Source organism: Gobius niger, assembly GCF_951799975.1.
Source record: "Gobius niger genome assembly, chromosome: 8".
NCBI classification, from domain to species: Eukaryota; Metazoa; Chordata; class Actinopteri; order Gobiiformes; family Gobiidae; genus Gobius; species Gobius niger.
Genome location: NC_136859.1, coordinates 33,959,460 through 33,973,289, shown reverse-complemented (window position 1 = coordinate 33,973,289; position 13,830 = coordinate 33,959,460). Strand labels below are relative to the sequence as shown.

The 13,830-nt window shown below is 43.4% G+C and overlaps 1 protein-coding gene across 2 annotated transcripts in view; it reads right to left on the bottom strand.

Annotated features, from left to right (window-relative positions):
- Nucleotides 1-13,830, bottom strand: part of sema6cb (semaphorin 6Cb) — a 266,790-nt gene that overhangs the window by 139,587 nt on the left and 113,373 nt on the right. The gene's annotated exons all lie outside the window — the stretch shown is intronic.

The following is a 13,830-nucleotide window of genomic DNA, read 5'->3' as shown; positions in this document are numbered from 1 at the left end:
GCAATGCCGAGACCGCCGCCCCTCTGACACTTTCATTTGTCACTGCTGATAAGGTACGTCAAACTATTCCTCCACTGCTTCAGTCACCTGGCCTTATTTGACGCTTGGTTGATATTTTCTCTTTTTCTCTTTCTTTCAGCCCGCTTGAGAAATTCCTTTGACACAATGACCTTGATGCTCAATCGAGTCGTGTTTCTGGGGACACGCGGGAACAGTGAGGTCGCAGAGTTGTTCAACTTCTACTGGAGTATTTAGAGCACTTGGCTGTCAGTGGAATTGGTTGTGGCTGGGTTCATTCTGGTCATTGTTTGGTCATTTCATAAATAGAAATGAATGAAGACAGAGCAATTGTTTTATAGATCAGATTCTGTCAAATGAGTGATCAATTCAAACTTATAATGCAAGAGAAAATGCGTATATTGCTTCAAAGATATGAGATGTTTATCCTAATGCAGAGGATCTCAAACTGGTTTGTGGTCCCTACTTGGGCATCTTCAGGTGCTGTGGGGCATCTACCATTTCATTTGAACTAAAGATGCTTTCATGTATGCTTGAGTAATGCATTTACAGTGGGGAAAAAAAGTATTTGGCCAAAATCCAATACAATGTCTATGTGAAACTGACCAAATACTTTTTTTCCCCCACTGTAAGTTGGTGTTTTTTCTGGTTTAGACCACCATACAATGTTACAGGAGCATCCTGATCTACGCCGAGATATCAAGCTTGAAAGCTAATTAGCACATTAGCATAACAAGCTCCATGCAGAACAACCTCACACTGTACGAAAATTGAAACTAGAGATTTCTTGCAAAAACAAAACTAGAACTAATCCTAGTCTAGTGTTTGATTCCCAGATTGTGTGGAGTGTCCATGTTTTTTCCATGTTTGACAGCATGCACAAGCGCAGCCGAAAGAAAGTAAAATCTGATGAGTAAACAACACATTGAAGTTAATGGTGGCTCTTCCGGTTGAATTACTGAGCCTTTTCGTGTCAGCGTCATCAATCACGGCTTCATATTGAGGCTAATGTGATGCCATCTACGATTGTGCTTCTAATGAGTTATGCCACTGTTTTGTTTATCTTACACAAAGTCCTCCTAAGTCGTTCGTGACGGTAAGAAATGTGTCACCTCATTACAGTGTCTGCTTGGATAATGGGCATCGACTGTAATGTAACTGCCAGTTAAACTAATCTCTCAGTTCAACAGCTGCCCGGCCCGCGCTGCTTTTAATTAAAAAACGGGTGCCGTTCACAAATGAGGCGCTTGTCCTGCGGTGGACTCTTTAATCTGAGGATTCATTTCCCTTCTCGCTCCCAGCATAAGCCGCCAGGCCATGTGCCGCTGTCCTCGCCGTGACACAGGGGGCTTTTAATCAGGCTTTTCAATGACCAGGCACATTCTGAGGCTGGCCGCGTGGTGAGGCTGCAAAGTGCTGCTCTGGCCACATTATCAGATTTAGAAGTCATTTAGAAGTGTCTAATGTTGTTCTCCGTTCAAGTTGAAATCCCAGGTCATATTTGTGTTTGAAAGATATTGCTGGTCGGTCGGTGGACAGATGGCGTTAAATGTGGTCATGATCAAATGCCCTCATAATCAGACTCTTGCAACATTGTGAACTACAAATGTTGCTGTTTTTCAGTTTTCAACAAGTGAATGGCAGGTTGATACTTAAATGTCAATGTTTTGATTGTGGAGCCAGTATTTTTGATCAATGGAATTATAGTGCTGCTCATTTCTAATGGTTATATCAGTTTTCATTTGCTGGAGCTCCTTTCTCTAATCCCATTTTGTCTCCGTTTGAAGAAGTGAGCAAGATGAGAGATTGTGGCTTTGGAGCTTTCCCGAGTTTAAATGCATTTGAATCCGATCAATATTGGAAATCCCAGCCCTATAATTAGTTGGCATGGAAACCAAGTTCATAGGTAATAGGCTGCCACGATTTTCAATGTAAAAGTGAGAAGCAGTTCAAGTTAGCTCACAAATGTTATTTTCTTGCTGCTGTAATTGTATTAACCAACTTGGTGCGACTGGAAGAGCTTTTTAAAGGCCCTGTATCTGACACTTTTCCAGGAAGTGAAATTAAACCGTTTTATTCCCCTTTCAATAATATGTTAAAGTGGAAAGTCTATTTTTTTTAACTTAAAAATTAGAAGGCTATTTGTTGCCTACCTTATTGCGACGGCAACCCTGTAAAGTGAACCTGAAAGTTGTTTTAAAAATCATCCCCCTGAAGAATTGGGTTATGTGTGAGTTAGGAACAATTTTGGATACAATTCAAAATGTGCAAACAAAGAGATCAGGTCTACATAGATGGGTTCACCTGGATGCTCAGGTTTCCCCACATCACCATAAAACATGCACAAGGAATGTTCTGTTCCTGAGAAGTTCTTTTCTATTAGCTTTAAAATCTACTTCTATCTGGCTTTCTGAGAATCGTTTCATCTCCTAATTTCCCGAAAAGTACCCGCCACATGATTTAACGGAGAACACTTGGAGGTCCCAGACACTAGACTCACCTTCACTTGTTCGCTATTGTTAATCAAGATACACTGGGAGAGGTCATCTGACTGCTCTTGGAGCAAATCAATCCAGCATATGGTAAACAGCTACTGCTTTTATCACTGTATCTGGGGCTAATTGGGACAGAGGAATACATAAATCAATGGTTCACCTTGGCGAGAGCATGAGCCGGGGCAGATAAACAAAAGCAAACAGGGAAATTGGAAATCCAGCTGTAGCTTTGAACACGGTCCAATTGTCCAAATAGATGCGTCCTGATGCACAATCTGAAGGGGAAAACTGAGGCGATTCTAGTCAGTAAACGCAGGGATGTTTGACAGAGGGCACCTATTAGTGCAGTCCTCTAAATACCTGTAAAAGCACTGACAGCAGATAGTATCTAGTAGGTTTTAGGATGCTGATGTGTCACATGTGTGAGTAATCCACATTATTATGGCAACAGACTGCAAACAGAAGTAAAGGCCAAGACTGTTGAATGTAAGTTTCACTCATCAAAACTTGAAGGCGATGGATGGAGCGAACTCTAAACGCTCTAAACTCACATCAACTTTCAACTCGCATTGAACTATTTAAGGCTTTGGTTCAGATAACGATGCATTCTTCACAGATCCAAAGGCAATCGGTTCGAATAACACAATAGACTCTTCTCATGTTAGGTGTACTATTTGAAAAACTTAAAGACAATTACATTAGTAGTTCATTTTTCTTAGACTTCAGCTAAATATGGCACTCGGCGCCTTCGACCACCACTATTCAATTACCTCCAAGCTGAAGCTGTGGGTGAAGTCACTATTGCTTCTTTTAAAACATTCAGATTTGCATCGGACTGTTGCTGAACTTTTGAGCACCACTGCGTGTAATGCAACATCATTTTTTCATGAGCCTGATGTAAGATGCAGTGTTGGGCTGTAAAGCACATGTGGTTCAGGTTAGGCTCAGTGACACACTTTACAGCTGCAGAGTTTGCTGACATGGTCCAATCTCAGCACATCATTTATTTAAACTCGCTGCACTTTTATTTGAGTACTCTGTATTCTAAGGGCTTTTTTGTTTTTCCACCAAGATTTTTTGATACATTTTTTATTCCTGCTTTCTTTTGCCCGTGTCCAGCCTCTTGTGACGTCAAATGGCTTGTGCACGTGCCCTGAACTATTCCATCTGCGGTCGAACGCAGGCGAGTTCAGCTCAACAGACGCTTTCCCACCAGAAGATCATTGGGCATCGCTGAATATGAAAGAGGGCACCCAGTTTGTTTGAAGTTCAAGTATCGAGCCGAGCATCGCGGCATCGATAGAGATCTGCAGTTTGAACAGCTCCAAATGGGGGTCGATAACAGAATCTTCGCTTTGCTTTGCAGGGCTCAAGCTGATGTAAAAGGAAGCTGCTTTTTCAGTTTTAAAGTGAGGAGTATTGCTAGGTTGCAAAAAATACACAACATTTTCCTCTATCTTCTAGCGCGATGTTTGTGCCACAGTAAACATTCTATTTTTGACTCATTAGTGTAAAATGTGCACGCTGTTTTGGAATGGCACGACAAACATAAAGGCGAGCTGGGTTGCCTTAACCGTTATATAATTAGATATGAAATAATCTAAATTGTCAGTCATCGTGGTAGTTAATTAAATTAAATTAATGCATTTAAAAAACAAACCAACAGATGCCAAACAAATAGATGCCAACGCTTCCTAATAAAAATAAAAATTTCTCTGCAGTGCGGGTTCAGGTTGGCAAATTGGCACTGGTGTGGTCAGAAAAAAAGCTGACCCACACATTACTGTTGTGCAGCTCGAGCAAAAGCAATGGCATCTCTACAGCTTCTACACACAGATCGGCCAATAACTGCTTATGAGTCATCGGGGATACATCACATCAGCTGATCGATATCTTCCGCGGCCAACTGCATATAAAGCAACCGTGGGAAAGTTATCTCGTCACGTTTCAAGAGAGGAGAGATACCGCCGGCAATTATCTCGTCCCCCCCATCCCCGGCAAACAAACGAACCGCTGAGAACTGGGATCTGATCTATCGAGAGAGCTTCTGTTGTACTGAAATCTTGATCTTTCTCTGATGCAGAGACAGGGCCGAGGATCAAGCACTGATGAGAAATTTCAAAAGAACTGGCTTCGGGGTCGACTTTCTAACCATGTTAGAAATAAGGTTAATGCGTGGGTTAAATTTCTACGAGCAAACCGTTTCTAAACCAAAAAAACGGAAACCGATAATTTATTGGCCTTGTGGCTCTAGCTGAGTTCAAAAGTTTAGTCAATATTACAAAAGTGCACATACCTGAGAGCAGCGTTGCATAACCATAAAAATATCCCTGTTTCATAACATTCCAGAATCCGTCTTACCCGTGCTGTAGGTAAACTTTAATTGGCGCACATTTCCACAGTTCCAGCCTAATGAGCCGCCGCCGCTGCCTGACGGAGTGATCTTAGCCCCAGTCATGCTCCGGTGGCAAACTCCCATGGGATGGTGGGGGGGTTCAGGCGAGCAGGCAGCCGCAAAGTCTCGTGGGTAAACACTCTTGAATCTGTCGCTCTGTAAATAGCACGGAATGCCACATGTATGTATCTGTGCGGGCCTCCTGAAAACACGTCAGCCCGGTGTCGGCCCGAGCTGCGTCTCGCTGTCAAAAGCCCTCAGCATCCTTCAGCCGCCCTGAGCCTCGCTGACAGTTCGTGACGGCGGCATGCACGCATCGCTGAAACTAACAGGGACGGTTGGGATGCCACGCTTAGGGCTGCGAATAATCACAATCAAATGGAGGAAAAAAGAATCGCTATTGACCAAACATGAATAAATGATGTCATCAACAGTGGTGGGTCTCATCAGCAACAGAGACGAGGCAAACTACAGGAGTGAGGTGAGCAGTCTGGCCATGTGGTGCACACAGAACAATCTGACTCTTAATGTGGAGAAGGCAAAAGAGATTGTTGTGAACTTTCGAAGAGCGCGAGTCCAGCATGCTCCTCTACCAATCAACAGTGCCGCTGTGGAGAGGGTGACCAGCACTAAGTTCCTGAATGTGCACATCACAGAGAAGCTCTCCTGGACCATGCACACCACATCACTGGTCAAGAAAAGTCATCAGCGTCTCTACTTTCTCCGCAAGTTGAGAAGAGCCAGAGTCCCAGCCTCTGTTATGTGCAACTTCTACAGAGGGAATATAGAGAGCATCCTGAGAAGATCTGCGGAGCCCCTCTCCCCTCTGTGTACTTGACCTGTCTCACCCGCAGAGCCATCAAAATCGCCAGGGACCCTTCGCACCCATCACACAGCCTATTCATGGTTATGCCTTCAGGGAGGAAACTGCGGAATCTACGGGTCAGTTCCAGTCGACTGAGGAACAGTTTCGTACACAGGGCCATCGGGAAGCTGAACTCTCTGGATTGGCCGCCGCAGAGTCCAGGTCTGAACCCCATTGAGAATCTTTGGGATGTGCTGGAGAATGCTTTCCCTTCGTCAATACAAGATCTTGGTGAAAAATGGTTCACCAGGGTTTGCTTCTTTGGGCCGGATCAGAGTCCGTTCACAACACCTCAAAGGAACCGTACTATCCAAGCAAACGGGCCCGGATTCAGATCAAGAAGGGGCTTGAAGACACCCTTAGTGAAACAATGCGTGCTGAAATCAAAGCTAAAGGCATTACAACCAAATATTAGAGCGGGTGACCTTTTTTTGAAGCGACATTTGACAGTATACATGCTTAGAGAGTTTAACTTTGCTCATTTGATCTCAGTTCACAGTTCTTTTCAATAATGATTCATATTTAATATTGTCACTGTTATATTTACAATATCTTTCATTATCACTGGACCCCCAGTACAACTAGTCGAGTCCCACTAAGATTCAGAATCGCTTTTGTAGAAGAGTCCGGGCCCCAAAGAGTACTGTATTGCACATGTTTTTAGTGATAGGGAAAATCCAAGCACAAGGAGGAACAATTGTATTAATGTAAAAATAGATGAGTCTTTGATCAATATCCTGATTTTGAAAATATAATTGGCAAAAAAACCCATCCACAAAATGTATTAAAAAAAAGGTTTATCTCTAAACATTGTCAGACATCAATTCATTCTATGGGAGGCAGGCAAAAGCTTTAATGCCAATATTGGTGTTGTTGTATTTGCAAAATTGCCGACAAATTCTCATCGACTCTTGTCCCGTTTGTGAGAGAAACATAATCACATTTCAAGCACAAGTAGCCCTCCCAAAAGTCAGCACGCAGCCATTACACTCCGTGTCAAAAGCGCTCAGCATCTCTCCTGCCTTTCCAAGCCGCGCTGACAGTTCGTGACCGCTGCATGCACACGTCATTGATCCTAATGGGGACGGAAGGCTGCTCGGAGGTGGTGTCGGGAGTTCGCCGGCGTGTATAGGGTACAGGCAAAGTCGGGGAATGCACAACAGGAGCATGTGTGCCGTTGCTGTGGCAGGAAGATCAATCCATGTCACTTGAGCCCCGCGTGACAGCCAGTCAGCCAGCCAGCCTCCACAGCACCAATGCGGCTTCCTCGGGCCAATTTGTCACGGAGCATCGGAGTGTGGACGCTTAACATTAGCCTGGTTTTAAATGGAGCGGCGCGGGATGGGTCAGTGGAGGTGACTTTCTGTTGGTGACTCATGATCAAATACAACATCATAATATCAGCCGCTATGTTGGGAAGAATGATTGTTTTACTACACAAATTAGAGTGCAGGTTGTAGATTATGAGCATTACACTTGGCCAGTCGGGTAGTTCCCTTCTTGGCCATGGTATAGTTCCCAAACTAGGAAATTGTTTTTTTAATACAAGTATATGATTGAAACTAATGATCTGACGACTGTTTAAAGAGGGGGTATTCTGCTTTTTTCAATCACATAGCACCAGTCTATATCACACTACAATGATGACCAAACCTTCTGTTGGTCTGTAAATGCAGTAAATTAGAATAACTGCCTTGTATAAAATTGCTCTCTCAAAATGGCTGTAGCGAATGTCTTGAAATAGGCCTCTGTCTCTTTAAGAACCTCTGAGCCTTTCCGACTCGCCCCCTCCACACGCTGTCTGTGGCATCAGTGGGGAGGGGGTTCTGCTGAGGAGCAGTGGTTGGCTACTCGGCTGGTGACGAAAGCTCGGAGGCGTCTCCAGGAGGTGGGGGCGTTCCTAGGAGGACTCAGGCAAACCTATCCCTAAAATGGCTGCCATCAGAGTTTTTACAGATTACTCAAAAATCCGTGAATGTGCCAAGGCAACACTTCAGGCATGTTTTTAATGAGGGAAAGACGTAATAACATGATGTAAAGCTTGAAGAAGTTGATTTTGCTTAATACCCCCCCTTTAAATGCAAAATCAATGTTTTACAGCTTTTTACCATGTTACTATGTTCTCCTCTTGCGACATGAAAACACTCGCCATAGCTTCACGACAGCCACACACTTTTTTTGTCCAGCTGCACAGCAAAGGGGAGCAGGAGGAGGTTGAGGGTGGGAGGGGCTTACAGGGATTTTGTGTGAAGTGAGACTACTGTTTTTTCCTGTTTTAGATCAATATTCAATATATATCAATATGCCTTCCAGAGAGTGATAAAGATGTGTTTGACATGACCAAACACCAGCTCTTTAAGATATACAAGCATATCATTTCTTGCACAAACATGTTTCAGCCTTGCTCCAAGCTTTTTTTTATTTTTTATTTGTCCGACTTTTTCAATGCTGGATCATAATTTTCAATACTTGTGTTTGCATACAAATGTCCCACACAATAATGCCAAGCCAATTAATGAATAATTATTTGATCAACCAAAGGATTTGAGCAGAATGTGTATCCCCATTAGCACTGTTGGACTTGTTTTTTAACCAGGAATATTCCAGAAATATAACAGTGCTCCCCCCATTCCCGCTCACACTCACTTAGCGTACACAGACACTGGGGGCAAGGTGAGTCAAGTGTCTCTCCAGATGACATGAAGACACTGATCGACCAACTGAGCTGCAGTATTTCATTGGCATGTTTTCATTAGATTGGGTCAGTAATTGGCATTTTCTCCGGTCTGCTAATGCACCATGCCCTCTTACTAAAAACTAAAGCCGTATTTGTCACTTCGCTTCTTGACGAGCTCTCTCCTCCCCAGTGCCATCTGCCTCAGCGGCGCCAATTTCCCCCGCGCTCGAGTGCGTCCGTGCCCCGTTCAGCCACAGTGTGCCACGGGAAGAACAGAAATGACAAAGGCTGAGCCTGAGGGCGAAGCAGCGGGAGAGGTCACCTAGAGTTCATCGCGGGGCAAAAGCAGGAAATGTAACCGGGACAGTGAGCGACCTGGTTGGACAAGGTGCAAATTGGAGCGAAGACACCGAGGCGTGCTGGGATCAAATCTGGAACAGGACTGAGGTCACATCTCCCTGGCATCTCCAGAGTTTGTTTGATTTGATTCTATTTTCCATTTCAGATATTATCAACCTTGAGAGAGATGATTTGGGCACATTTAATAGTAAAAAATATCTTTACATATGACATGCAGAACACACTACTTTCCGTATTTTAATGCTTATTGGCAATCATCTTTCTATTGAGAATTATTTGTTGGAGGTAAGGTTTTGAGGGGGAGCCGGTCTAACGCACTAACGGGGACTTCAAGGAAAAGAAGGTCACAATAATTACTCGATAATCGATAATAAATAACAGATAAAGAAAATCATTTTGGGCTCAATGATTATTGTCAGTAAAACAGTTTAGGTGTTTCCTTGTTCTTTTTAATCCTATTTTTGTGATACTTTAATACGTTATCAAAGTAAATTGTATTTTCGGAACAAAGGATTACTGAGATTTCCATTTTTTAAGATAGTTTCTAGGTCATGAAGTGGTCCTCAATAATATTTTATAGCAATATTTTCCTGCTCAATATATCGAACTTCAAATTATTATTTTGTTATTATGTTATTGTAACTACAGGACCCACTGCTAAAGGCCATTTTAAACTCTCTCCGGACTGGCATAATTCCACCTATTATTTGTTTCCAACATTCTCACTGTAAACCTAAGCCCTGCTGCCCCTGTGGCCTGAGGACGTCATTGTAAAGGATTGGTATCTAACCAAAAAAACAAAAAAAATTCTTCTTTGTTTAATACCTTTCCATATAAGGAAAAAAAGTACCTCCTCTGTTTGAAATGTCATATGTGCTAGTTTTGATGTAGCACCAGGCAGGACACACTACTTGTTGGGCAGCATGCCTCTTAATCTGACACCTTGCATTGTGTGGCTGAGCTGCTAACGTGTACGCAACACGGATCATCCTCCACTCAAATGAGAGACGATAAAATTTCATACAATGTAACACTTAAAATACAAACTTCTCAGATACTTAAAGAGGGGGTATTGTGCTTTCTTCAATCACATAGCACCAGTCTATATCACACTACAATGATGACGAAACCTTCTGTTGGTCTGTAAATGCAGTAAATTAGAAAAACTGCCTTGTATAAAATTGCTCTCTCAAAATGGCTGTAGTGAATGTCTTGAAATAGGCCTCTGTCTCTTTAAGAACCTCTGAGCCTTTCCGACACGCCCCCTCCACACGCTGTCTGTGGCATCAGTGGGGAGGGGGTTCTGCTGAGGAGCAGTGGTTGGTTACTCGGCTGGTGACGAAAGCTCGGAGGCGTCTCCAGGAGGTGGAGGCGTTCCTAGGAGGTCTCAGGCAAACCTATCCCTAAAATGGCCGCCATCAGAGTTTTTACAGATTACTCAAAAATATGTGAATGTGTCAAGGCAACACTTCAGGCATGTTTTTAATGAGGGAACGACAGAATAACATGATGTAAAGCTTGAAAAAGTCGATTTTGCATAATACCCCTCCTTTAAATCTCACATAGAGCACTTTCATTATTCAACTCACTGCTCAATAAATAACCCTCGGATGAAAGATGGCTGCTATTCTACACCAACACAAGCCAGATGGAAGTCGTGCGCCTGCCATCTACAGAGAGCCGAACCAAGGTAAATACCCTTTGGCGAGTAGAACTAATATTTAAGTTTGATAGCACTGAGCTAATAAACTTCTGACCCGCGAATGTTCCTCCTCGGGGAAGCATCAGCATGTATTATTACACTGAAATAATCAAATGCGTGTTTGCCATTCAACTCGCGTGGTACCCCTTGTGCAACACGGGACATCGCATCCTTCTGATGTCGGGGCTGGTGGAGCGCGCACAGAGATCGACTTGTTTTGTTTTTCTTGTCACTCATGAAATGTTAATCTGGCCCAAACAATGCCTCGAAAAATATGCCTCTCTTAGCGGCGGGACACACGGCGTATTGTAAGTGGAGTGGGTGACGTGCTATGAAAGCTATGCTCGGGCCGCGCTCTCGTCCCACCTCTGTGTTTGGCGCCATAAAGGCAGCATTCAGCCGAGCGCTCATCACGTTTCACGCCCGTGCCGCCTGTTCTGTCCCGTTGCGCCCCGGCTGACACGGCTCTGTGACGGGGATAATGACAGGTAAAGGGGGTCGCGCGCTCTGGGACTGCATGTCACTCGCGGTGTTTACATGCGCCGCTTCCCATGCTAGCCTGATTAGCATCGGAAAGACAGATTTATGCTCCTTACCGTAGCTGCCACTCAGTCTGGTCCCAATGTGCAGTCGCAATGTCAATATGCTCTTTCAAAATGCAAGTGATGAGTGCGATTCAGGGCTGAACACGTGTTTAAATTCCTAGTTTTCACAAGACATCAGTGGAGGGCAGTTCACAGGAGGAACTGCACTGTCTGAAGAAGCACCGCTTACTCACTTAACAAAAGATCTTTTTAAATAACTCACAATTCAAGTGTTTTTTGTTGTTGTTGAAAACTAAGGCCCACTACAGTTTCTATAGATGTTACGCCATCTAAAAATGTGAGCCAAGTTCGTACAAAATGGGTGAAAAGGCGACAAACCAGATGAACTCAGTTGTCCTTCGATGATAAACAAAGCTAAAACGGTCGTAGTCTGTCAATGGCCAGTAGCATTTGTAGTTTTGTTACTTGTTTGAGCTTTAAACCATGCTATAACATTGCTCCCTTGATAAACTAAGACAGACCTTGAGCAGTATTTCACTATATTCACACAGTTTGGAGGAATCAGTTTAATTCATTTCTTCTTCTACAGCGGCAGCACTTCGTTCTTTACTTCATGGATACATTTGCCTCATTGTGAAAACCCAAAAGTGCATTATATTGGTTCTGAGCCGTTCTGCTCAACGTGTGTTTATCAGGCTGCGCTGAAGCAGTAAACCAGGCCGCAAATCGAAACTGAAAGGTACATTACTAATCAAGTTATTCCTACAGCTGCCAGCAGGAGGAGTCCAGTCAAGATCTCCACCAGCTTTTCTGTATGTCATAGTTTCTATTTCATTCTTGCAGAGACAGGATTTAAAATTATAAAACGGAAAATATCAAAGCTAAGGCACCAACATAATGTTTGAGACTATTTTAAGCCCTTATGTTCTCTTTACATAAAATATACAATGGATACCTTTCACTTTTACTCTGCTACCTTTTGGAGTACAGTACTTACTATTTCTTCCACTACTTGGAGTATACAATAGTTTAGGTTTTGGCTTCCCATTACAGTGAGTTAGGGATAGAATGAATGGCTGTACAAATATGCTTAACACAAAAACTCCTCTTTGCAAATTGACTTCAAACATCCCTCTATCCAATTGTCCACTTCCTTCCATTTGACTAAATATATTCATGATGCACATCACCTCTGGTTGCAATTTTATGGGTGGTAGTTTTGAACAGGTGTGATTACGTGAGTCAGCTTTTGCACTTCTCAATGTACTTTTCCTTTACTGATTACTTCTCTCTGGCACTGATCGGCCGCCTTCGTTTTCAACCCTCCCACTCTTTTTCACACGCGCTTTCCTGCTGTGTCCTGTGTTTACTTTGACATGAGCTGATCTCCCGGCTGCATGCATATACATCTCCAGCCAAAAGAGGGATCACCGCACAATGGTTGGGGCTTGAATGACGGGATTGTCCGGCATTAGCCACATTATGTCAAATCGTGACAAACACGAAGCCCCGGGGGACAAAGCGCTCGCTCGAACCGCGGAAACAACGTGCTTGTGTTACATTAAAAAAAAGAAAGAAAAGTTGTTTACTTGTCTGGCTGGCGGAGCGGTGATTGGAATCTATGGAGTGTCTTTCAGCCACTTGAGAGGAGCACTTGAAAAATCAGCAATGGGTTACACAATCAGGTAAAGGAGTGATATGGAAGGCCATTAGCAGAAGCGTGGCACTCAGGGTACAATGACGTGGCAGTGGCATTATTCTGAGGGAATATAATGGTACATAGAAGAGCTGCACTGAACAATGCTGGCTCTGCACCTGCGTCTGGTCTGTTTATCATAATTACCACATGGAAAAACCACAACATAAAGCCAAACCTACTTAAAATGCAACGTGTGAGCTGCTTCTTATCGAACGCCGTAAGGTTGGCTGTTCTGGGCTCAGTCATGTTGACCTGGCTTAACCCTGCGTTCATGTTATGCATTCAATATCATGACTACCTCCATGCGCACCTGAATATAAGCAGCACCAACTAAATTTAAAAACAACACATTCTTTTTACATACAGGTCGCACTCTATAAGCTGCAGGTGTCCACGATGTAACACGTGCCATCAAAGCTCTGGAAATACAGGACTTCTCTCTCTCTCTATCTGTGCGTCATACAATTTTCCAAGAGAACGTGGTCCTGCAGGTACATATACTTATATAAAGTGTGCTTTAATGTTTATAAATCTGATTAGATTAGTCTGTAAACCCACGTGTGTTCAGTCAGACAAAAGCGCTGCCTTGCCTGTATCCATGGTGAATCGACTTTTGATGAATTTCGCCCGTGCTTCGCTTTGTTCCTCCATAATGTTTCAGCGGTGAGAGATTTTGCGCCCTAAGCCATGTTACAGGTGCAGGAGGGCATCCTCCACCCCCATCCCAGTGTGCAGCATAGCACACGGAGTTGGAGGAAGACAGCAATAACGTTTACCACCTGAGTCTGAGTTATTGTGCAGATGAGTCGGGTACATCGTATTAAAGCACTTGTGTAGTGCTCTATATGACCAATAGTAGGTGCATTGTTATTAATAACATAACACAATATTCAATATGACCGTAAATAAATAAGCCGTGTTGTTGTATAGGCCACAAGGTTGTGTGAAAAAGAGTAGCAGCTTATAGTCCGGAAACGACAGTAACAGCGGTGTAAGATCATAGCTTATTATGCTTTGCCAGAAAGTGACACTTAGGAAAGGGCTTTTTTTCGGCTTTGTTCTACATAGGTTTAA